Raw genomic sequence first — 27,956 nt, 5'->3', positions numbered from 1 at the left:
AAAATACATTTTGCCAATGGCAAATATTAACTCTGGGCTGTCTTCAAAATCATAGGCCCCTCGAACATAACAAACATGCTCTTTGATACACCTTCCTGACTATTACATTATATTCCTTGTACAATGCAGTACAGTTGTTAGAGGGCATTTTAAATTTATTGCTTTGAACATTTTTCCAGTAAACAATGAAACAAAAAGCATCCACCAATGACAAAATTGCCCAATTCAGAACATTTCCATCATAAAGTCTACTCAAGTCCACCAGTATCAGTAAAAAATACACAATCTCTGAAGTAGTAAAATCCACATTGAAGAAATTTGTAACTAATAAAGAGGTTGCTGCTAGCAAACACTTTATATGTCATTGTTTAATCTACAAATAAAGTGCCTGTTACCCTTGAAGAATAACTTGCCTTTGTTGCATGCAATAAAAAAAATGAAAAGCTAGTAATAGCAATAGGGAATGGATAGCAAACTGTTAACAGTTCCATAGTTACTAGGTATCTTTGCCAAAAGACTGCAGCAACCACGCGCTTTACAACACACTACAGCATCAGCAATGCATTTACCTACTGTGAGAGTAGAACCCACAGCCTTCAGCATCTAAAGTAAGTACACTATCTGTTGTGCTATTAACAATGCAAGCAGACTAAACATAAGCAGCACTAAACTTTTGCTCCCCTGCAGCTCTCAGCTCCTTGTAAAATCTACTCGACACTCAGCTGTATCTCTGAACTTTGCAGCACAAGAAATCTGGAAAAAGCCAAAATTTATTGGGGAGGGACAAAAGGCCAAAACCAGGGACATTTTAAACATTGCTTGTATAATGTTTGAAAGTTGCTAGAATAAAATGCTGCGTTACCACCATACATTTCACTGCCATGTCTTGAACCCAGGGGACTCCGTGAAAAACAGAGCAACATACCACTATGCCAAATCAGCTGTTTTGTGAAAGAGGAAGACAAAACTTAAATAGCTACCATTTAGTGAATTCAGTTCTCACCATAGCACAGCTGTCAACCTCTTGGCACAAAATACCTGAACAAAGCCAATAACGGGTGACTACAACCACCAAACATTCAGTGAATTCAGTTCTCACCATAGCTCTCAACCTCTTAGCAAATAACACCCAGACAAAGCCAGTAATGGGAGAACATAGCCCCCAAACATATTCAATGAAATCAGTTCTTACCATAGCTCTCAACATTAGCAAAAACTGGATGAAGCCAATAAATACCTGAACAAAGCCAATACTGGGTGAATACAGCCCCCAAACATATTCAGTGAATTTAGTTCTTACCATAACTCTCAACCCTAGCACAAAACCTGGATGAAGCCAATAATGGGGGGGGGGGATACAGTCCCAAACACAGGGATATATTTCAAATATCCATCTTGTACACTTAGAAATTGCTAGAATAAAAGCTTTTGTTACCATGCACTTTCTGAAGAATATGAAGTCTGATATAGAAATGTGTCCATGTTTAACATTTGTTAACCAGGAAAGTCTGACTTTGAAAAAAAGCTAATTTTTAGCAGAGGCCCAGGGAGAAACACTCCAGACAGCCAAGAATAAAACTAGAGAACATGTAGCTGTCAGGCAACAAGGACACAAATGCAGAAACCACAGATTTTATGAGGAACAGAAAAAGTATGAGGGAAAATCCTGCAACATTTTACAAATGGTGGTGGGTAGGGAATTCAGGCTCTTGCCACTTGGGCCCAAGGTACAGGGTTCAAGCCTTATTCTCTACCCACCACCATGTACACCTGGGGCATTTCACACACACACACACACACACACACACACTAACCATGTGAAATTATAGCTGCAAATGTGGTAATACATACAATATTTGACTCTGGCGGCCATGATGTCCTTTCCATTCTTACACATCCGTGTACAGAACTTCCTCAAATGAAATGGAATCTTTTAATGTGCAACATTTACATAGAATACTGCATATTTTAATTCAACACATCAAAGCTGTATTAGTGAACATGAATTTGATACACAGCTAGCATTTTATGTGACTTCTGTCCTTAAGAATACTAAAGAGTTGAAACACTTTCTGAAACAGACCAAGCAGGAATGAGAAGAAACCACTAAATGCAGCTCTATTTCTAAGAGTGATATCAGATATATACATATTTCTCACCTGTTTTCTGATGCTTTACTGAACGCTATACTGACTAAATAGTATTGACACATTATGCCCACATCTAATAAAAGAGCTCTTGGGAACAGTAACCTTTCTCCATTTATACAGATATTTTCCAGTAGTTCAGGATCTTGTACAAACATTGAAAATAAAACTAATTGCTTGTAGAAACATCTACCAGCATGGCAGCAAATGAAATTTGTAAGAGATGAGTTTTACTTGAGTGGATATTGGAACCGACAGCTACAAGGAAGATGTAAGCATGAAGTTGTCTTGCACAGCTATTAGCCATAATATAGTTTATTCCATACCTTTGCCTCCAATTATAGTCAGAAATTTGGTTTCTTTCCTAGATCTTAACAACAGAATGTGATGTCACATTAAGATGTTTGTCTCCTACTGTACTTTTCATCTAAAACTCTGTGTCCATTTAGTTCAGTAACCCTGAATAGCATAAAGCAGTTATTGGAAAAATAAATGATTTTTGTACTGTGATGCTAAGCATATCCAAAGCTATCAGTAACAAGTAACAATTTTTCCTTCATTAAGCATCAAAGACAGCAAACACAATTTCTGCTCACATTTTTATATAAACCAATAGTACACTAGGTTACCACCTGTCCCACTTTGTGAGGACAGTCCCTCTTTGGCCAGTTGTGCCCTGCAAAAAAATGTAAAATGGCAAATGTCCTGAGATTTTAGAACAAAACTATTTCCTATATTTTTGTAATGGTTGCATAAAACAGTTATTCTGAATCTGAAACACCTAAATGTTATAAGAAACAGAATAAGCAACTAAAATGCTACAAGAATAATCTTTTACTTGGGCAAAAAAGTGAAGTTGTGCACTTTGTACTGGCCGTGGGTATGTTTCGGCCTGCAAAATCTGACGTGTTTACCACAAATGTCCCACTTTGGACATTTGAAAAGGTGGCAAGTTGGCAACCCTATAGTACACTGCGTGCGCACACACACACACACACACACACACACACACACACACACACACACACACACACACACACACACACACACACACAACTCTACCTGAAGTGTCCCATCTTCCGTCTGTTTACTCCCACGAGTCCCGCTTGCCATTCCGTTTCAGGTGCCAGCCATCTTCTATTCCCGAATCATCCGCTTGCAAAGCCATCCTTGTAAACTCCGCTCACAAACTTCTACATATTCGCGAGTGATGATGTCACGACTGGACTGTTAACACACGGACTTCTTTCTTCTTAAAGAAGAGCATGCAAAAAAAAAAACTTTTTTAAATTATCTAGTCAGCCGATTCAGGGGTGCAAGTGCACCCCTTGCACCCCTTGGTCATACCGGCCTGGGCCACATGATCAGAGAGCTCCTCTATGTCTCTTTTCATGTAATCCAGGGAGGTACATCTCAGGTCATTCACACCAGCATGGACAATGACGGAGTCATATTTGTACTTTCTTTGGAGTGACCTGAGTGTTGTGTTATGTGGCAGATCCTGGCACCCAACAGGCAGCTTACAGTGACCTTCTCCTTGTTCAGCCTGGTGAGAGGGACGTCAGTGTGTCTGACAATAGAGTCACCTATTACAAATGTATTAGGTGAGTTGTTTAGTCTTAAGGGCTGTGACTGTGTGGCACACTGACTTTGTGAACTATGTGATACGTGGGTATTGTTGTGGGGTAGCAGTTGCTTGGATGTCTGCTTTGGAGGTCTCTGTTGCTTGGGCAGATTTTTATTTAGAGCCTCCGAGTATGTTTTTGTGTGTTTATGTGTTTGGTTTGCTGTTGCGATAGGTCTATGTGAGACTGGATTTGTGGTGTGTGTGATTACCTTCTCCTCCAGACTGATTGTGCCAGTACTATGTTGAGAGAGCTCAGCCTCCAGTTTGGCTATATAGTTGCATCTCTCACGTATATTTGAGCTTGTTGGGAAGAGGAGAGGGTGGTCTGTGTACATAAGACAGCTGTAACATTGCCTCAAGATTCCCATATTCACCAGTTGGACTGGAGAGTAAACCTGAAGATGACTTTTGGACATGCCAGAATAGTATAAGGAATTATTTATTTATTTTTATTTTTATTTTATTTTACATTTGTTGACCGGGCTGGTCTATCTGGATACATGTTCTTTTTCAGTAGAGGCCCGGGGAGAAAAGCTCCAACATGGAAGACAAACAGTACATTAAGATTCAGAGAAAAAAAAAATAGCATTAACATTAACATGAGTATAAACAAGGACAGAAGTCAAATTCATGTAACTAAGTATTCATTCATATGAGAAGGAGGTTGATTGAAGTATAGAAGCCTTGGTGTTGATGAGCAAGGTCTATAAGAGGGTGACGAGACTAGGGTTGCGGTTGATTGGTTGGGTTTAGCCTGGTTTTGAACAAGGACATAACCAATGTGATTTTAGGAATTCTTTGAGATTGTTTTTGAATTGGTTAAGTGAAGTTACTAGTCTTAGGTGATTTGGAAGGGAATTCCAGGGTTTCCCTATGGAGTTGGCATAGAGGGCATCGCCCCCCGAATTCTTGGATTTAATGGTTTGTATTTGAATGCTATTTGCTGATCGGAGGCAGTTAAGGTTAGAGTAGGGAGTTAGTATTTTGCTCAGGGCAGGGGCTCTATCAGGTTGGTTAATTATTTTGAATGCTTCCGTGAGTTGGGTGAATTTGAGAAGATTAGGCAGTTCCAACCAGCCAAGTTTCTTTAGGTTAAGGCAGTGGTGGGTACGGTAAGGTGTACCTGTGATAAATTGGGCTATGTGATTGTAGGCAACGGAGAGCAAGTTAAGTTCACGCTTATTGAGGAAAGATAGGATAGGGGAAGCATACAGGAGGGTAGAGAGGAGATGAGTGCGGGCAATGGTTAACTTGGCATGAGGGGTGAGAAAATTCTTAATACGATACATGGAACCAAGTTTTTTGTTCACTGTCTTAATGGAATTGCTGATGTGTATGTCAAATTTCAGCTTGTGATCAATAGTTACTCCTAGTAGTTTGGTGTTGGAGACAGGCTCTATGATGGCCCCGTTGGTGGATTTTACATGGAATGGGATATTATTAGGAGTTAGAAGTTCGTTTCCTAGGGGAGTGGTAGCTGAGGGGAAGAAGAGCAGTAATTTGGTTTTTGCTGGATTAAGTAATAGTTTCAATTCAGAGAACCATTTTTCAACTTTAGCAAAACAGTGCTGGGTTTTTACTTGGAGTTGTGGGAGAGAGATATCAGTGCAGATAAGGGTAGAATCATCTGCGTATTGAATGCAGGTGGTTTTAGGTATGACTAAGTGAAGATTGTTAATGAAGACTGAGAAGAGGAGGGGACCAAGTATGGAGCCCTGAGGGACGCCAATGGTGTTGGGGAGCAGGCCTGATAGCCTGTTTTGCCATTGGACAGCTTGTTGCCTACCAGAGAGGTAAGCATTAAACCAACTAAGGGCCAGGTTGTCGAGATGTAAGCCATCCAGGGTTTGGAGCAGAAGCTGGTGGTTGACCATATCGAAGGCTTTCGATAGGTCCAGAAAAAGAGCAGCGGATATGAATTTGTTGTTACGGTTGTTGTTTATTGAGTCAATAAAGGAGAGGAGGGCCGTAGTAGTACTATGATAGGGGCGAAATCCGTGTTGGGAGTTAGACAACAGACTGTTGAGGGTTAGGTATTTTAGAAGCTGCTTATGTACACACCGCTCCATGATTTTAGCTAATGGAGACAGGATTGCTATCGGCCTGTAGTTGGAAGTTTCCGTGGAGGCACCTCCTTTGTGGAGAGGGATGATGTATGAGATTTTCCAAAGAGATGGGATGGTGGCTTCATTTATGGTTCTGTTAATCAAGATTGATATGGGATAGGCGATAGCGTCTGACGCTATCTGTAAGTATTCCGCTGGGAGGTGATCTGCCACTAGGGTGGTTGGTCTTAGTTTTTTTAAAAGGGAGCGGATGTAGTGGGTAGGTACTGGTTCTAATTTAAAGGAAAGTGGGGCTGAGTTATTGGCAGGATTGGGTGGTGAGGAAGTAGTAGTTAGCTGGGTGGCTAGAGACTGTATGGTCTCCATAAAAAAGGAGTTGAAGGCGTTGGCAATATCTACAGGATCTTTCCCTATAAGTTTCTCAGGGGTGGGGGTGGTAGATTTACCAGGATGAAGGAGGTTATTGAATCCCCAGAACTTCTTTGGGTTATTCTGGTGTTTGTCCTGGAGGTGGCAGAAATACTGTTTTTTGTCTAGAGTTATAGCTGTTTTAGTAGAGTTTCTGAGCTGTTGGAATTTAATGCGGTCTAGGGAGTTTGGTGGCTCTCCATTTGTTCCAAGCCTGGTCACGGAGTTTGATTTTAGTTTTAGTTTCTCTGGTAAGCCAAGGTGCTATACGTTCTTTGGATCTAATTTGCTGAATGGGGGCATGGCAGTTAAGTATATTAAGGAAAGTGTTATTAAAGTGAGTAACACTCTCCTGTAAGGGTAGGGTTTTTAGGATGGACCAGTTACAGAACTTGAGTTCTGCAAGGAATAGTAGTGGATTAAAGTTCTTCTTATTTCTTACTAAACTGTATGCAGGGGGGTTAGTTGATGAGGTTTTATGTTTAATTATATAGGTGATTAGGTGGTCGCTAAGGTCGTTGGGAAGGGTTCCCGAGCTATAATTGAGTGGATCCTTGTTGGTTAGAATCCAGTCAATGGTGCTTTCTTTTTGTTGAGCGTTTCCGAGTCTGGTTGGAGATAAGATATTTTGGGAGAAACCATGTAAGTTAATTGGAAGGGGGTTAATATTTGCGGTGCAGTGAGAATTACTTTTTGACTTGATCAAAAAGGACCAATAGGGAGCCAAGTACTTAAAGGGAGTATAAGTGGGTGTAGTGCTTTAGTTTATTAGTGCTTACTTATAAGACACTTATCCTAGCTACTACTGGGTTTTAGAAGGAAAATAGAGTGCTTACTTTGAGATTTGGAACAGTTCTAAGGGAAAAAGTGAAGAGCAGACTTTGTGGAGCCAGGAATAGTTTAAACCTGATTAAGCGGTGCTGCCCGATGCTGCGCTATGTTCAAAAACGTGCAAAAGAGGGTTTTAAGAGAGGGGGATCAAGGAGTTTGGAACCGACCCAAAATGGCCAATAACACTACAGTTTCTAGGCAGTAACCACTCCCACAGGGGCAGGCAGACTGTTCAGTGTTTACCACTGCCACTGATGAACACAGAGACTTCCCTTTAGCTCAAGCAAGCAATGGCCTCCAAGAAACTTACAAACAGTTCAGAACAGCAAATCTGTAACTGAACTTTTTTTAAATTTCAAAAAGTGGGAAAAAAGCAAGATTTTTTTGTTTTTGTTTTGTTTAAAGATAGCAGAGATACACAAGTAGCAACAAGTTAGAACAGTGCAATAAATGACCCCACACTTGAGTGCTAGGCCAGAGACAGGTAAAATGCAAGTTTTAAGAAAAAAACAATTTTAAAATAAGTACAACACAGGAAATGCAGTAAACAGGCTCTAGATGTGTTCTAAATACAGTTCCTAATACAGATATCAAGTTTAGCAAGCTGGAAAACGCCAAAAAGTAGGCGGCAATGCAGAAATCTTAACAAATAATCTGAAGAAAAATACTTAAAATCTCAAAAGTGGCTCCTTTCTTCTCTCAGCATTTTCTCCTCTTGGTGGGTGCTTCACCAACAGCCAACAAGTCTGAAAAGACGCCAAAACCACAAAGCAATCGGGTTTTAACAGAGGGGGATCAAGGAGTTTGGAATTGACCCAAAATGGCCAATAAAACTACAGTTTCTAGGCAGTAACCACTCCCACAGGGGCAGGCAGGCTGTTCAGGGTGTTAAGATATGTTCAGTGGAGTCTGTCTGGATCTGCCAACTGAAAATCCATTTCTTCAGACTCAACAACACCCAGCTGCTTGACCTATATTTTTTTCTTCAGAATATTTGCAGCTGTTGATGAACTTAGACAATGTGATTTTTTTGTTTCACACACCTTTTCTGCTAATAGAGGGATACTTTTTCAGTTTTGCTATGACAGTCAATAAGAAGAAAGCAATAAAACTGTAGGCTTTTTCACAAGACATTGTAAGGTACTTAGAGCCTCTGTATTCATCAGGAAGCTAAAATAGCATGAGGATGCATTATTTCTGCCTTCATACTGCACCTGACAGATGTTGCTGCCAAGCTGTATGCAACAGTAGTGTCTATCAGGTATAAAGTAGTTACAGAGGTATTTAATAATTGTGAACATTTTAAATTTCACTTACAGAGTGTGTTGTGTACTTTTTTGTCCTTTTGGGATACAAGTTTTTGACAAGCAGTTGAGGCAAAAAAGAAAGAAAGCATCAAAGCTGAATTATATATGGTCACAGTTATGGTGAAGAACAGAGTTTACCACTGTATAACTAAGCATCACAACTGTAAGTAAGTTTACAGATTTTGAAATTTATCAGTGATGAACCTTTCTTTTATTTACTTATCCATCTGTCTATTTGTTTGTTTGTATGTTTTAGCCTTTGTTGACTGGGTTAGCCCACTAAGCTAGTGGCTTCTGTTTACGTGACACATAAAGTGGTATTCCCACTAACTAGGATTCCTAGTCTAGGAAAAATTAGGGCACCATAGGACTTCCCCTGCTGTTTTCCTATAGGTGGACTGCAACATTAAGAAAGTGATCTTTGCAAGAGGATGGGCAGTCATTACTGCTAGATGGAGAAAACGTTGCATTTACTGAATTGCAAGCTAATTGCTGATGTTACAACTGCTGTGGATAAGGAGTCACCACAGTCTGAAGTAAGTGTTTTACAGGAAGCTATCTTGGACATGGAAATGTTGCAGAAGACAATAGATGTGATGGGAAAGCAGTTAAAACTGATCGGATTACAACAGAATAAGAAGCAGAGTAAAGTATTCAGAAACAGTAGTTGTATAGAGGGGTTACATTTTCAGTGAGTGATATCAGTGTAATGTCACTAATTTTGACAGAAGGGAAACAGCTGATAAACAATGCAATGATTTAATGTGTAATATTATACATGTCTAATATGTTTAAACATTTAAAATATTCAGTGAAAAAATGTGTCTTTAATATATTCATATGTGTTACAGATGTTATGATACATGGGGAGTAGCTTGGCATTTTGAGCAATGCTGGAAAAAGAATAATAAAAGGTTCAAGGCTGAAATCCATAATGTGGGTGTTATATACTGCAAAAAGAGAAAAAGAGTGATTTGGGATTGAAGAATAGTTATTGTTTGGAATGATTTCTTTCATACTGGGTACTAGAGAAACGGAATAAAAATTTGTGATACTGTGGACAGTATGTAATAAGGTAAAATATAAATATTCCTGGATGACAGAGAATAAAAAATATGAGCCTGAATAAATTACAGAACATAATGAAACATGAAAAGTTGGAATATTATATTATACAATTTGGCAGGAACAAGACAATTGTGGCATGAACACATAAAGGAAAACTATTTCTATATAAAGATATGGGAGGTTAAAATAGTAATTAGTGAAAGGAAGAAAAAATGTAATGTCTCTAAAGAAATCTGAGATTTTCTGTGGAGGCTCATGTTAGAGAATATTCTCATAAATATACAATAAGTCAGCATGTTTATAGTATAAGAGTGAACAGATCATGCATTGTTGGAATATGAAAGAGTTAAGATTTTCTGGAGAAAATGTATTAGTGACCTTAGATATGAAGCATTTAAAACTGAGTATGAAATTGATATTATATGGCTTATACAATGAAATGATCAAACATGAGAGAGATCATATCACCTGTCACTATTCTCTGCATCCTACAGACTGCTAAGAAGTGACCTATGTCTGGCATACAAGGAATCCTCCAACCCATTAGTGATGGGTTTACTGCACATCAGCAAGTCAAATGGCATCAGAAATACTCAGTCTAGGAATCTAAACCTCTTCTGCAACATCAATACAATGGTTTGGAGGAACAGGTATATCTGACAGTGGATACTGCTGCTGTGGAATAGAGTCCCCATCCACATAAAACAAAGTTCATCCATGTCCATATTAAAGTGCAACTTAGATCTATGGATAAGAAACAGAAAATGTACCCCAGAACTACCTCCAGTGCTACTAATGGATTGAGGCAGCTCCTAAATGCTTTATCCCATGCATGGGTCCCCTCAAATTATCTATGGTATGATCCCAGTTATTCTCATTAGGGATAATATATAATTATGGACCATGGGTAAAGCCAATCTATACCCAAATGGGATAGGTTAATTCAAGCCCAAATAGGGAAATTGGCTAGGCTTAAAATGGCCCATAAGGCCAGCTAGCCTAGTACTTATTCATTCATTCATGTATTTATTTATTTATATATTTACTGACATTTGATTACCAGGAAAGCCTGACTACGTAGAAGCCCAGAGAAGGCCAAGGGAGAAAAGCTTCAAATTATTAAAAACATTTTAGGGAAAACAATTTTATAGTCTTCAGAAATAAAACAAACATCTTCAGTTTAAATAATTATAACAAAGTTGACATAATATAAAACATTGGTTAAGAATCTATACAAGGTATATGTTTAATATTTAGAGAAATTTTAGACACTTTGTAGAGAAATTAAAGGTAAGTTAGTCTTATAGAAACAGGAAATGCAATATGAAGTGAAGGAAAAACAGTCTTATGGTATATTTAGAGAGAAAGATAGGGAAGAGAATTTGATATCAGTAAGGAAGTAAGTGAAGATGGGAGAATAAGGCGGTATAAGGAACGAGAAGGTACTTGTTCACACTTATATGTGAACCTATCATTTAGACAGGATACTTGTAAGTACACGGTAGTGGTGCTGCGGTAGCATTGTCGCCTCACAGTAAGACATTGTCGCGTTCGGTTCTCAGCTAGAGCGTCTTCTGTGTGGAGGCATGCGTGAATGGGCATGCCTTTGTTGAAGGTTGTGTGTCAGGGCTGATAACTCGGCACGTAAAAATCCACTACCAAACATTAGCGGACCGGAGTTCCGCTGTGGCGACCCCTAACCGGGATAAGCCGAAAGACACAAAAACAACAACAACAACTTGTAAGTACATTAAGGCATTTATGGAATATGAGATGTGAAGAACTGCTATTTAGTAAGGTGGGAGACACTGATAATATTATAGATAAAGTAAAGAAGTGGTTGTAGGGAAAAAGGCATGGAGTATGAAATGCAACAATCTGAGAATTGTATCGAAAACATACTGGTTTTCATTTAGTTGCTATTTCTTTTGCTTATGAATGTTTCTATGTGAAAAATCAAGATCTGAGGTATATATAAATTGAGAAATGTATAAATAAATAAAGTTGCAACTGTTCTGGATATATGCTTTTTAATCCACCTGAGCTGTTACTAACGTAGACAGATGGGTCAGTTTGATGTCTTATCTGAAGGAACACACACTCAGCAGTGTGCCCCCTCCCCCTGTGCTGCACTGTGGTGTCAGTAATGGAAAATGAATCTAATCATCAGGGGAAGGTGTAGAACACAGCTGATACCTTTACAGCACAACATGTGAGTGAACATTCTGTTGAGCCACTGACATCAATATTTCTCTTTATTTTGAAAAGTAAAAAGTGTCTTTATATGCAATCTTTTTAAAGAATTACTGACTCTAGATACATCATAATCTGAACCTTGTTCAATACTTTAAAATTTAAAATGACTGCAGAGTACTATGCATGTATTTAACAAGAGACAGCTATTTTTTACTGATGGCACAGGCTATCAAACCTGTCAGTTATGTCAGTGTAAAAACGTACACACTGAGATGAAGGCATTCATTATAGTCAGATAAATGTTAAAACAGAGACACTGCACTACAGTGCAAATAAATAAATAAATAAATACAAAATTCTGGAATCAGTATCTGATCGCAAAACAAAATATGTACTATGTGGACTATTTTTTTTAGCTGGAAGAGACTTATGAAACCTTAACAACACATTTTTAAGCTTTGCATCAGAAATGTTAGACTTAACATCTGACTGTAGCCAAGTTCCATCTTGTTATCTTTAACTATATCTGCACTAATTGAAACATTTAGAGCACTTTGTGTTTATCTGAGTTGTTAAAAGTGACTTGCAGAGGTGCAGCTAACATTTTTAGAATGCATTTAACACTTTGGGTTACACCTGTCCATTTCCTATCAGTCTGCCCACCTTCCAATATGAGAATCTGATCTGGACAATTTGCTGCACTCTAAGACTGGTGGCTTATCAGTCTAACTCTAACTTCTTTTTAATGTTGTAGGTAGAACACAATGATCAACATACAAAATGTCGATATCACTTTGCTTAGCTCTTGGAATGCTAACCCAAGTCCAGTCTATACATTTCTCATGAAAATGTCACTTTCCAGGTACTTATACCTGGATAAGACAGATGGAGTACATTGTTCATATAAAAAGTAAGTTTTCCTCCTTCAGAGAGTTGCACTACATAAATCATATCCTCTATCATTATTTTCAAATGTAACATCTTTGAGTGATTACTATGTATCTCATTCTTCTACAAACAAAGATGCAATATGAAGCAGAAGGTATACACCTCTGCCATTTTCTTATTTAAGCACATAAACCTCTTGCAATTCTTAAGTATTTATTTTATCTGCTCGCTAGAGTAATCTGCAATAACTTCCAATAAAAGGATTACATAGACCCTTCATGTCAATGGAGGCCTTTACGTATCTAGTTCATATTTCATTTCAGCTCCAGAGATTCCCATGGAAGAGCTGTTGGATAAAGGTTCTTGGAGATGATCAAATATCACATGGAGACTCACACAAAAATGAGAAAACATACATTATAATGGAGAAAAGGGCTGCTTGTTCCATGTGGTCTGGCATCCTTCTACCTACTGGATAAGCTATCAGTCCTACCTAAACTACAGTCTGGACAAAGCTCTGACCACAGTTCAGGTGACCCTAGACTGATCAGTGGATGGGGAGCTTGACTGAAAGGTAAAGAAGATGGGCATGCCTATCCTGAAAAGAGGAAGAGACTGGCAGATGGGCACATTCTCTGCTGGGGACCCGCATGCTTCCTGACTGCATGTCAGATGACACTGGTAGACTGAGGTGAAAATATGACCTGGTGTGGCTGGGTAATTCCTGAATCAATGTGGCTGCACCTAGTTAGTGGATACTATCCTATAAAATTCCCAGACCACACATATAATGCTTGCTCCTTGTCTCACCTCTAATCTGGAGGGGGGAGTGGCAGTCTTAGAATTCACAGGCAGATATGTCTTTCTCTCCCTGGAGAGAGAGGGCCTACCTATAGGATTAAGCAGGATTCAACCACTTCCATTTGAGTCACTAGAATACATATAAGCAGGGGATCTGGCTGACTCAGAGGTCGTAGACCACAAGATCATTTTTCCCTAATGATGAAGGGTTTACTTGCAGGGCAGGATCTCTTCAGGATCTGTCCAAGACCTGTCATCTGCATGAAGGGCCATGGGGAGGGATTAAATGACTGGACATCAGTAGTGCACAGATTATTAGGCTAAAAAAAAAAATAAGAGTGAAAGAGATCAGAAGATGACAATACCATCTGGAGTGGATTATGGGTAACTTTCCAAATTTATGTTTTGAAACACAGCTATATGAAGATGACCAGTGTCTATCAGTCTTATCCGCAACTTCTTTTTCATGTTGTAGGTAAAATGAAATGATCAACAAGCACAATCTATATTCACTTTCCTTGAGATGATATAGCAGGTGAACAGATTGTGCAGTAGACTGAGGTGTGAAGGCACAGCCTGTCACAAAAGGAATGGGAAGTATTTTGTACTTTCTTATAAAGTCCATTCTGCTACAAACCCATTACGTTTTGATTAAGGAGGTTCCATCAGTCCTACATCAAAGACTGCTTAGAACAATTGTCATGGACCAGTTTAAAATATGCATTTGTATGCAACAGTGATTATGCCAAACAGTTAATCTTTGTTATATACATATATCTGCAGTTAGGTTTTTTATGTCAAATAATTTCACAGCAGGTGTTATACACGACTGTTTGGGTTCATTAAAATAGTTTCCCAGGATTTTAGTTATACTATATAAACTACAGTAACTGTGTACACCTGGTATATATTACTAATTAACATTAGTTTACTTTCAAATGAGGACTTAGGCCCTGATCCACTCTGCTCTGAAATTACAATAAATATGGGATGAATGGACGTATACAGAGAGTATCTGCATATGTGTCTAAGTCCTACAACTTTCATTAAGTAATACATTCTGATATGACAATAAAGTAACATAAGCTCTGTGTCCCAAACACAGTACATTTAACTTGTTGCAGTATACTGTATCAATTAATGATACTTACTGCAGCTTTCTGCAAGGCAATACACTCACTTGTAGTATTCCTTACACACAGAGTTCAGTGTCATTTGCACAAAGTAGGGCTCATATTGAACATGCATCATAACTATCCACTGCCCCCTCAGGTTGGGTGTCACAGGGTCATGAATGCTATAAAATCAGCATTTAGCACAACAAAGTATCTGCTTGTAAAAGGACCAAGATATTCCATCTAGGAGCACAAAATCAACTACCATTCACACCCCCCCCCGCCCCAAAAAGGTAAATGAGAACAATACAAGTACAATTGTACAAAATTCGTCAATACCAGTTTTCCATGGATAGTCATGAACTAGCGGGATGGCGATGTAAATACAATGACTTAAAAATGCAGGATAGTGCTAGTGGTGAGTAAGTATAACAGAATTCTTAAAAACTAATAATTGGAAAACCAGAGTGATTATTACAAGGATGATTAGCAGAAGGTTGCCTTTAGTTATTTAGAAGACATATATTAAATACTTCACAGCATAAACAACAGTCTGACAAATGACCAATCATTTACTTGCTTTAACTACGAACAGTCTGCAATTATACCCTCAATAAAACAAAGACAAGCATGTCCTGTCAAGTATATCAACCGTAGGATAAACTCAATTAACCAAGGATGCTTTGAACCTTTGACTGCACCAATATGAGTAGCCTGGAGCGTGAACTGCTGAAAAACACATGCAAACTGCTTTGGTCTGATTATTTTACTGTAGCTGAGCTGTTTGGCTCAGTCTTATTATCAAGGTCACTCACAATGTCTTACTATAACCTTAATGCTGTGTTACCACCGTCATAATGAAAAACAGAATTTCACAAGCCTGCTGCCTTCGTACTAAATATACTTCATTGTTGTTGTTGTTTTTTTAACTACAGAAAGTAATACAATACAGTATTTCACAACTCAAAACTAACAAGGGCATAAGACAGCAGATATGACATGCTAAATATACTGAAAACCGTTGCACAGATGCTGACGTACACCAGCATCCGGAAAACATAATAGATTTCGTCACTGAGCTACCCTAGTACTCCTGGTCCTAATCGCTTTAACCTCTTCTTCTTACCCCTTCCTCATTATTACCATATCTCTTACTGCAAATTACATTAAATTACATCTGGGTTTAACACGTTACTGACATAAAATAAAACCACATCTGAACATCTTGATTAAACTAAGGAAAGACACTGGTAGTTTGTACACATGTGCATTTTGCAATAGATTAATGAAGATAAGAAAATAAAATTTCTGTAGTCCATTACATGATCCTGTCATGATCTTCATACTGGATACAGCATTAAATGGTTGACTGACTTTTTGTTTGTTTTTTTGTTTTTTTTCTGATTTTTGGCATTTCACTCTGTCTGGCAATGCCTGTTCCTGTTGTTTGAGTTGCTCAAGGTTGCTGTGCCCCTGGGCTTGTGCCAACATGTTACTTCAAACCTGCCACCAGATGTTGTTTACACACTATGTAGGTTCATACAATCAGAGGTTCTTACTAAGCTTGCTGCCAAGGAGACTGCCTAGTAGCTTTGCCATATCAGGGAGACAAACAGCCTCCCCCAATAAGTAGACAGTCTCCACATTTCTGTGAAGAACAATCTATAAAACCACACATCATAAACAGGCATGTTCCATAAAAGCCACTATAGTATCTCATAATATTATATAAATTTTACAAAACATTTATTTTATAAAGTGATGAGTATACATGATGTATTTGTTGGCATTTCACATGATAACGGGTTACAAACCCATTTAAAACAGCTGTTGAAAAAATATTGAGCATGCTAATAGCATCATTATTAATAAATGATTAAAAAAAACATTAAAAGGATAATATTCTGGAATGAAATTATATTCCCTGATAAAGCACTCTTCATCTTTGTATTCATGTCTGTGATCCAGTAATCATTACTAAATGTAATGCTGCAGCCAGGATTTTTGGGAATGTATATCAGCTTGTACATCATCTTCCTTAACGTAGCCCTTTGTCCCCACTGCACTCTTAGATGTGCACAACATTTATGGACATTATACGCTACATGTGCACAACATTTACGGGCAGTATACCCCACATGTGCGGGCATTATACCCTACACATGAACAACATTTACGGGCAGTATACTCTACATGTGCACAACATTTGCAGGCACTATACCTAACACGTACACAGCATTTATGGTCAGTATACACTACACGAGCGCATCATTAACAGGCAGTATACCCCATACATGCACAAAATTTACGGACAGTATACCCTACACATGCACAACATTTATGGGCAATTTACCCTACACATGCACACTTACAGACAGTATACCCTATGCGTGCACAACATTTATGGGCAGTATAGTTTTTTCACTGCTGGCATTAGCCTTTCAAGCAAAAAAAGTCAACCAGTCATTCTGAAAAAATAGTCACATGACAAGATCTATTAACAAAATAAAACCATTGCAAAAATGTCAGTACTGTAATTAAATGCTAGCATATTTCATTGCTGATGTCTGACATGGCATGCATTCATACTGCTGGACTGTACAGATGTTCACAGAATATCCTGAATTTTGGCTCATATTTTTGGCCTGTTCCTCATAAAATTTGTGGTTTTCTGGCCAATTGCTGGGATAATCTGAGGAGTGAAGTCACTAAATAATGACATCTATTTGAGTTTCAGACTTCAGTTCCTTCAGAAAATGTAAGTTAAAACAAACCCTGTTACCCTAGCAACTTTCTAAGTTTATAAGAGCAATATTTAAAATATGTCCCTATTTTTCTGCCTTTGCCCCCCCCCCCCATTTTGTTGGGCTTTGTCCATGTTTTTTGCACTAAGAGGTTGAGAGGTAATGCATTCCTTACTCTTACTAGTGGATAGGAAGGTAAATTACATGGAATATGCTGACAGACTATCTGCTGTCTGGCAGACACAACTGTGCTTAGCAACAGAATACTTATTCTTCTGAGAGCTAGCAATAACTGAGATTCTTGTCTGTGACATGGAACAGATAGCACATGACCCAGAGGTCAAGCTGTCTTTTTTTTCCACTCATGATGTATGTTAGCTGACTCAGCTTAAATTCTAGTAGCCTTGTTTTTTCAGCTGTCAAAATCCTATTGGAAAACTGTGCCTGATGAATTACAAATATCCTTTTACATTCTGATGTCAATCACATTTGTTTTGTTACCTAAAGGAAGACCATGAAAATACTATGGGAAGCTATCAATTTACTTGCTGTGAGAAACAGCATCCTCCTTAGAGTTATGTCAATGTTGCAATAATTTTGCAGCAATTAGAATTTATCAATTATAAGTGAAAACTCAAGATGTCTAATGAGTGGCTACCTAAGACTGATACCAGTCCTTAAAAATCTAAAGCTGGAAAGACTTCTTGGAAAAAAATATAGCTACTCTCTTATGTACCTCTTATTTTCTCTTAGTTCAATGAAAGACAATTTTTTTGTATTTACCAATCACACTGAAAATATATAAAGTACAATCATCCTTGGTGATCTTTTTTATTAAATAATTTATTGGAGGACTCAAGATACTCCTGATACACACCCAAGCTCTGGAACACCATTTCTACACAAGTAAAAATTATTAACAAATTTCCAAGCTATAAAATCCAGTTCAAACAATACCTTACCCAATCCTGGTCATGCTCATGGTCATCCCCAGGTTGAGACCTCTAGTGAAAGCACACACTTCTTATTGCTTATCATTAGCTTTTTGCCCTCCTCTACTTGAATCATTACACCCCTTACAACTTTCCCTCCTGCACTTGAATTAAGACATCACTTTTCACCCTTAAACAATACTTCTCATCTTTCACTTTTTCTAACTGCCCCATCCACTGCTCTGCCTCTCTCATGCAGCCCCTGTAGTTATAAATGTTTTGGATACACCAGTTTGGAACAGGCAGCCTAAACCGAGCCAATCCTATACCTGCTCTCCCAGTCATGTGTTATTACTACCATCCTTCTATACACTACTACTATCTTTCTCTTCCTACATAATTTTATAACCTACTTCATTATATCTCTTGAAATCTTTACATATCCATACAATAGTAAAATCTCCCTTCCTACATAATTTTATAATGTACTTCATTATGTATCTTGAACTCTTTGCAAACCTTCTTTACTGAAATGTAAGAATTGCTTTACAATATTGTTTCCCCTTCTGCAGTATCAGTCCATTTACTTCTGCAAGATTACATAGCTGAGACAACTGGATAGACATATAATTGTAATTATGCTTGTTGTTAAATGAGAAATGTAACTGTGTTTTTTTCTGAGAACTATCTGAAATTCACTTGCTAATATAAATGTACTGTGGTGGAGCTTTTTTCACCAGGCCTCCTCTGAAAATGAACTTTGCCCAGTCAGACTTTCCCAGCCAACAAAGAAAAATAAATAAATTATCATTTTTAATGCCTGCTTTATCTTTTTATTTATTTATGTATTTGGCATTTGTTTACCAGGAAAGTCCCAACTGGGTACATGCTCATTTTCAGCAGAGGCCCAGGGAGAAAAACTCCACAGTAAAATTTATACAGAATTTTGCAAATTAAACATTAGTTACTCTGATTAGGACAATATCACAGTAGTACAGATTGTGTTTAAAATCAAAAAGAGGCAAGAGCAATCAATATAGTTAAGCAAACCTTGCATACAAGATAGTACAAAGTTACTAGTTTGTATGACAAAATATGTTACAGATAAACTATATATACAATCTAGCAGGAAAATTAGGAGGAGTTTTTCAGTTATAAACTTAGGGTAGATAAAAGTTAGAGTAAGAATACAAAAAATCATTCCCAATTTTTGATTAGTTTTTTATGTTATTGCTGATATGCACATCAAACTAAAGATTGTTGTCAGGAGTTATACCTAACAGTCTGGTGTGTGAAACCACATCAATGAATATATTGTTCAGAGAAGTAATGGCAAAGTTAGATGTGTCAGGGGAAAATGCTTGGGTGAAAATAGTAGAGTTTAGTTTTTGGTGGGGTTAAGTAATAGATGATTGTTAGCTAGATACGACTCCTTGGAACTGAATGCTTCTTGAGTTAAGCTCCGTAGAAGAGAAAGATTTTTGGCAGAGCAGATTAATTTAGAGTTGTTGACATACTGAATTAGGGTGGCTTGTTTGGCAGGAGTATCAAGATGGTTAATAAAAGTGTTAATGAGGAATGGACCAAGTATTGAGCCTTGGGGTACACCAGTGTAGACTGGTAAGTACGGAGTGTAGTTGGAGTTCCATTTGACAGATTAATGTCTGTTAGAGAGATAACTATTGAATAATTGTAATGATGTTTCAGTTAGACCAAGGAGAGACAGTTGGGATAAGAGTTTGTGGCGGAGGAGAATATCAAAGACTTTGGCTAGATCTTAGAACAGAGAAAAGACAGGCTTTATCAATGATGTCAGTAAAGGATAGCAGAGCAGTGATAGTGCTGTGTCCAGGCCTCAATCTTTGTTGAGTGGGAGAGAGATGATTGTTGTCAAGTAGGTACTGCAGAATTTGTTTATAAATACATTTTTCTAGAAGTTTTGAAAGTGGTGACAGAATAGCAATTGGCCTATAGTTAGAAATTTCACTGGAGGTACCATCTTTGACGAGAGGAAGGATGAAGGATTTTTCCACAGGGAGAGGACATAAGCTTCTTTGATGGATCTATTAATGAGTACTGAGACAGGGTTGGCAATTTTGTAGCAGCCATCTTCAGGAACTCATTGGAAGGATTGTCTACAGAGGGGTAGGATGGCTTGAGCTTGCACAAGAGGGATTTAATGAAGGAAGTGGGAACTGATTGAAGATAAAATGTAGAGTCTCAGGTAAAAGGATGTTGAGAGGGAGTGGAATGAGATGGAGGGAAATTGTTAGTGATGGAGGTTATGCTGTCAATGAAGTAAGAGTTAAATTGAGATGATATGTCAGGGGAGGAGCTATTACAGGAGTGTTGGGGGAAGACTGATTACCTGGTTGTAAGATTTGTTTGATAGTAAAGGTTTTTGGACTAGATTTTTTCTGTTGTTGTGGCTTTCTGTAGAACTGCTTTTTGTAGTGTTTTATAATGTAAATTATTTTGAGTTTTATGTTTAGTAGGTTGTCCAAGCCTTGTCTCTTTTTCACATGAGTTATTTGGTATATGCAGAAAGCCAGGGAGTATAATTGGTTTGGACTCTTTTTCTTCTTGTGGGGGCTAAACTGTCTAACGTTTTTAGGAATGTAGAATTAAATCATTCTGCTGAATCATCCAGAGGTAAGTATTTAAGGAATAGTTTAATAGCTCTGGACATAAACAGCATAAATAGCAGAACAAAGCTTTCGAGTAAAAGAATCTTCTTCAGTGTTTAATAAAATTGTCCTACCACAGCACAAGCATATATACATCAACACAGCTAATCAAAGTACAAACTTAATAATAGCAGCAATTACATCCTTAAAGTGCCCCACATCTTATAAAAGTTCCCTTAGGTACATAGGTAGGTACTAAGCTATTTGCCCGAAGGTATTTATAAGTCTAGCAGGAATGTGTTGGCTTTCGCCGCCCCCTTAGATTAGTTCCCTGTGCCTCTGTCCAGCAGAGCCATTGAAGTGATCCCTGGGGTAATCTTTCTGTTTCCCATCCACTCGTCAAGGCTTCTCTTGAAGAGGGTTAATGAGGAGCTCTGCCTAATGTAGATTGGAATCTTGTTCCAGAGCATGGGAAGTCTCTGGGACAGGAATCTATCCCTCCAGCACATCCTATTTATTGTTGTGGTGAGGTTTAGATCCCTGGAGCATGTGGCTCGAGGGGATATGGTTTTCTTTAGGTGGAGCATGTCCATCAATTCTGGGTTGGACATGGCCTTGTATGTCAGGCAGAGATCACCTCTGAGTAGGTGGTATGCAACCGAGTACAGCTGGAGTTTCTTCAGTTGAGCTGCATAGGGCATCTGCTTGAGGCCAGTGATCTTCTTGGTGAGGTACTTCTGTGGTCTTTCCAGTTGTTGCAGGTGTCTTGTAAGGTACATCCCAAATGGGGCATTGTACTCTAGGATGGGTCTGATGAGTGATGCATAGAGGGGCCCAATGACCTCTTTCGATCTGGATGCAAACCCTTTTGTGATTAGGTGGGCCACATAGAAGGATTTTCTAACCACTTTGGCAATGTGATTATCAAAGGAGAGGTTACTGTCTACTTGGGTCCCCAGATCTCCTATTATGTCTTCCATATTTAGGGGGCTACCACCTATGTGGTAGTTTGTGGGTGCTTTGTTCTTTCCAGAGGGGGTGACACATTTGGCATTTAGCTTGAGGCCATGGTTTTGACACCAGGTATCTGTCTCAGTGAGACCCTTGTGGAGGATGTCTGTGTCAGCCAGAGAGTCAATTATAACCCCTAGTTTGCAGTCGTCTGTGAACTTGGTCAGGCATAGTCCTCCTGTGCTTGCCTGTACCTCTGAGAAGTATATGCCGAACAGGAGGGGTCCTAGGACTGAGTCCTGGGGAATGCCACTTGTAACCAGTTTAGAGTTAGACCTAGCTCCTGCAACTCTTACCATGTGGGTTCTGTCCATGAGCCAGTTGGCAACCCATCTCGTGATGTAGGGGTTTATGTTCAGGCTGGTGAGCTTGTCTATAATATCTGAATGGGGAATGGTGTCGAAGGCCTTTGCAAGGTCTAGGTAGGTTGTGTGGACCACCTTTCCCTCATCTATAGCCTTGGTAACTGTCTCAAAGAAGTCCACCAGGTTTAGGAGGCATGATTTGCCCTTAACAAAGCCAAACTGGGTAAGGTCCAGTATTTGGAGGTTCCCAAGGTCTCTGTTAATGAGATCCATGATGATGCACTCCATAGCTTTGCAGACCAAGCTAGTCAGGCTTACAGGACAATAGTTCCTGGGGTCCATTGTGGCTCCACCTTTGTGGAGCAGAATAACCATTGCTGTGTGCCACTCTGTGGCATGTAGCCTGTGGAGAGGCTGAGTTTAAACAGTGTGTTTAGGTGAGGGGTTAGTTCATCTTTGAGCTCATGTAGGATGCAGCCTGGGACACCGTCTAATCCCATTGATGCTGTGTTTTTGGCTTTGGAGAGGGCTGTTTTAACCTGAGTGTCTGTGATTTCAGGGGCACTACATTCTTCTGGTATAGTTATGGGCCCTTTTGGGGGTGAGAGGAGGGTTGAAGTTTGCACTGAACCTGTCTGCCAGGATGTTGGCTATATCGGTTAGTTCAGTTTATTTTGTAACATTCTGCACTAACTCCCAGCAGATCTGAGAATTGCCACTTAGATTCTTGACATAGCTAAAGAATGCCTTGTGGTTATCTTTGGAGTCCATGGCAATTTTTCTTTCGAAGCTAGCCTTGGATGATTTTATGAGGGATCGTAGTTTCTTGCTGATACTGATCAGGGATGTCTTCCCTTCTTTGGATTTTACTATTTTCTGTACTAGTTTCCTCCTTCTATTGTATAGCTTGTTTATGGCAGGGGTCCACCAGACTGGTTTTCTTTTCTTGGAGGAGTGAATCTTGGTTTTGTTTGGGATAGCACGATCCATGCATTATTGTAGGTGCCTGTAGAGTGCAGTAGTACAGGGTTTTGCAGCTTGGACAGTGTTATCCTTTAGCATGGGGGCTTTGAAACTTCCCACCTCGGTCTTAAGTAACTTGAAGTTTGCTTTTGAAAAGTTTTTCACGGTGGTTTCTTTGACCGGGGGTGGTGGCGGAATGTGGATATCCAGAGTGATTAGTTTATGGTCAGAGCTAACCAGCGAGGGGTTGACCTCCTGTGTGGAACACCATTCACCCATGATGGTAATGACCAGGTCCAATATGTTGTCACCTCTGGTGGGGGTGTTGACCAGTTGATCCAGGGCTTTTGAGTTTATAAATTCTAGGAAATGTTGGGCAAGGGAGTTTGTACTTGAGTAGTTTTCCCAGTTAATGTTTGGGTAATTGAAATCACCCTATATCAGGGTGTTTCGTAGGACTTTTATGTTTCCCAGTGTTTCCAGGAATGCAGAGTGGGGGTTCTGGGACATGGTGGGTTATCTGTAGCAAGCTATAATTTGAATAGTAGGTTTTCCCATTGTTAGTTGCATGTGGATGATCTCTGAAGCATGGTGCTGTGCCACTAACCTGGAGGTGTGGGTATCCTTGATGAATATGGATACTCCTCTGCCTTTTGTGTTTCAGTCCAGGTTTTGTGGCCAAAATGTATGGTATGAGTTGTAGCCTGGTAGTGCTGGGGTACTCACTGGAGCGTTAAACCAGGTTTCTGTTACTGTACATATATCTATTTTCTCCATACTGAGGAGTGCCTCGAGTGCATGCATTTTGAGGTTTAGACTTCTGGCATTGAGTAGCATTATAAACCAAAAAAATATGACCAGCTTTGTGATAAATACAAGATGAAACCGGTCTGTTGATACACTTTATATATTTACTTTGGTCTCCACTGTCTGCTGGTCATATTTTTTTGGTTTACAATAGTGTTTTAGGACCCTGCAGACGCCTTACTTGCAGAGGCTTTTTTTGGGACGGTTATTGAGTAGCATTACCCTCAGTTTTTTGTTACTTGTGCTATCTACAGCGGTGGGTTTGTCTTTTGAGCCTTGCCTAAAAAAGGCACTATGGGGGTGGCAAGAGCCTTGGCCAGTATTTGAAGGCCTAAGGGTGACAGGTGCAAGACTCATTGAGGCTTATATTCTGTCATGTCTATTTTTTAAAATAGGTTTTATACTATTATTCACATTCAAACATGGCATATGGTCAGCTCTAAAAAAATTTATCCATTTATATTCAGCCAGCTCTGTTTTATTTATTAAATCACCCCCATTTTTATTTTTAAACACAACTTGCAAAATTCTAAACTGGAATTTATGCTCAGCACCTGCAGCTGCTATGTGCTTAGCCAAAGCATTTGTAAGGACATTTCTACAAATGTCAGAACAATGTGCACTTATTCTCCCTTTTAGTTTTTTATTTGTTTTACCAATATAAAAACATTGTCAGCATACACAGTTAGCAAAATAAATCACATTTTCTGTGTTACATGTTCTAGCAGCTCTAAATTCAAATGGCTTTTGACTAATTGGGTGTATAAAGCTTAAGTCCATATTAGTATCTGCGCAATGTGTGCAGTTATAACATGGTTTAGTGCCGAATTTATTAATGTTTTTTTGTAACACGTTATCTCTCCTTCTATCTTTATACCATAAATGTTGCTTTAAATTTTTTTTCTCTTTTAAAAACAAAATGTGGTGTCTCACCTACTAGATCAACCACTTCTTGACTGGATGTAAGTATAGTCTAGTTCATTTTAATTATTTGCTTAACAACACGTGTGTAGATTATATTTCATCATATAGTTTAATTTATCCATAGTTCTATTTGGTTTGGCTCTCTCCACCTCAGCATTATCAGCCTTACCACACAAATAGGGTCTGGCTGTATCATTCCTTAACCCAGTAACTATTCCCTTCATTTGTTGTACTATAACTTCATTATAACCCCTTTCTATAAAATAGTCTACCATCTCATTCATTTCCATCTCAAAAGTTACATCTTTCGTACTAAGTCTGCTAGCTCGCATAAGCTGTCCCTTTACTACTCCTTTAAAAATATGCCTTTAGTGTAAACTTTGTGGGTGTACATACTTGCTAACTTGTACATCTTTCCTATGAATTTTGAATTAAAATACACATCATCTCTAGAAATTACTATATCCAAAACGTTTATTTTATCCAAAGATGAGTTCACTTCAAATCTCAAAAAGTTTGTGGTGGTGTGCAAGAATTCTACAAATACATTAAGTTCTTCCTTAGTGCCATTCCATAACAGGAAGACATCATCCACAAATCTTTTAAAGAACACTTGATGTTCATTTTTATAACACATATCTACTTCTGAGAATATGTATTGCTCTTCCCGTCTAGCTAGAACTATGTTAGCATAGGTGTTAGCTGTTGGCGTACCAATAGCCACCCCCAGACATTGATGGTAACAGTCATCATTAAAAATAAATATTGTCCAAACACACTAAGCAGCATTTTATTACTATATTTTCAAAATCACTTTTGCCCTGCCCATTGATACTCCTCAAACATATCAATAATTTCTGATCTTTTTACAACATCTCACCAGCATTGCTTATTCGGTTTTCTTCCCTCTCTTTATATTCCTCCAGCTGCAATACAACACTGGTGAAACAATCTTACCTACAAATCCTATCTCTTGACTGCTCCTTCAACCTTTTATAGATTTCAACACACACTTTGTACTCTCTTTGTCCCGATCAATTTCATCTTCCATATTCCTTTCAGTTCTGCCATTTCTTCCTTGCTTTCTGCTAAAGGATATCTATGTACACCATATCCTCTCCTCCTTATCACCACCCCAATTTCTTCTTTGACATTTTCACTTTATTTATTTGTTTGTTTGTTTATTAATTAACTGGGTAAATTAACTAGGCATAATTGCTTCATTTCAGTGGTAACCAGTAGATACTGATTAGTTAAACAACCTGCCCAGAGTCACTGAACAGGTAAATGTACACTGACGGAATCAAACTCAAGGTTACAGTTTGAGATTCATTACCTCAAAGCCTTAAACTTTGTTCTAAACACCCCTCCTCTTCTCCCCTGCTGCGCCCCCCACCTTTATATATTGATGGATTCACTTTATAACCTCAAAATACTGAAATATTGAATTTCAGTATCTCGAGACTATAAAACCGAATCCACAAAACACCGACACAAAAAAAAGCGAAATTCACAACACCGAAAAAAACGCACACACTATACCACACATACACCACAACACTCACATCACAACATAAACAAAACTACACACATACACAACTCATACACACATAAGCAGAGGGCAAGCCCCCCTGCACCCCCCATGTGGGGGGCTGCGCCCCCCACACACCCCCCTACTTATATATACTAACTCCGAGGTCGCACAAACACAAAACAAAAGCCAACTCACACATGCACATTCTCCGACCCCTCACACACGCATCAAACACATCAGCACACTCACACACACTCTAACTCCCACTCAAAACCCTTAGAAAACACTTACCTGACTTAACACCTACATCCACACATGGCACCGTGCACCATCAAAACACAATCCTGGACATTACGCAGCATAAGGTCATAACCGCAAATTTGACATATATTCGAGTTTGCGATTATGACCTTTCGCTATTTTTAACATTCGGCTTTATAGTCTCGAGATATTGAAATTCAACATTTCAGTAATTCGAGGTTATAAAGTGTTTCCATATTGATATATTACCCTATCTTTGCACTTCTAAGCAGGAGGTGTGGGGGGTGTAGCCCCCCTGGAAAAACACTGTTTTTTTTTTCAATATTTTTCTGATAATATGGAGCTGCAGACTAAAAGAGTTTATATGTACTCAGTTTAGATGAAGTGATTTTAGATGAGTCAGTATAGATCCTTTTCCTTCTACAATGCCACATTCCCTATGATTTTTATTTGAACCCTCCACAATAATATTTCTCACAGAGTTCCTGTCATTTGCATAACATCTCCATCCTGTCTTTGTTTTAAACCACCTCCTCTCATGTGTTTTAATCATATGGGTACCCTAAATAATGTTATTCCCCCCAATTTCAGTTGAATAGAGTATTCTTCCACTTGTCTCTGTCCCAGTGACTTAGTTTAGTAACCATTTTTTATGTTTGTATCTCTTATTTTTCTTCTGCTCAGCTCTTATCACTCTTCATATTTTACTGTACTCCACCAGTTCACCTCTTTCATTTTAACCTTTTAATACACAAATGGTTGTGTACCTCTTTATATCAGTAGACCCCCATCACCACCCTCACCACTCTTCTCATTATATTCTTTTATATCCTTGACTTCTTGCCCTGCATATGTATTTGCCTTGTTATGGTTTTGTAGCTTAACTATCCCTTTTGCATTTTCAGAAAATAGTAAAGACCTAAAAATATGTAATGTATTAGGTGGTCTCATTATCACAGGAACAATACTAGGCAAGCTGTCATGAAGACCATAAGATGCCTAGCCATATTCACCTTTAAGTAGACAAACACAAGTTCTTCCCTTCCTTATTGAGCACTTAATGATGCGTACTTCCCAAATTCAGCAGGGCCTTACATGATAACCCTGATGTCAATTTCTGTCTACCCATCCAGTCATTATGGATAGCCTTAAAGTTAGCCAAAGTAGTACTTTGTTTGACTTGTGGTGGTAACTTATTCTGGGCATACAGTGTGTTAAGAACCTCAAAAGTATTGCATATGTAGCTCACCCGCAGGTGTGGCTGAAGAGATATGGGTTCCTTCCTACCTGACTCTGATGACACCTCTATTAGGCCCAACACACCAAGGTGACAAGAGGGACAGATTTTATTCTAGGTGACACATCTAGTTTAAAAAGGCAATAGCACAACCATA

The sequence above is a fragment of the Protopterus annectens genome, chromosome 7.part1 (assembly GCF_019279795.1).
Source record: "Protopterus annectens isolate FY-2018-M chromosome 7.part1, PAN1.0, whole genome shotgun sequence".
Classification (NCBI taxonomy): Eukaryota; Metazoa; Chordata; order Ceratodontiformes; family Protopteridae; genus Protopterus; species Protopterus annectens.
Note: the sequence above shows the minus strand (reverse complement) of the source record.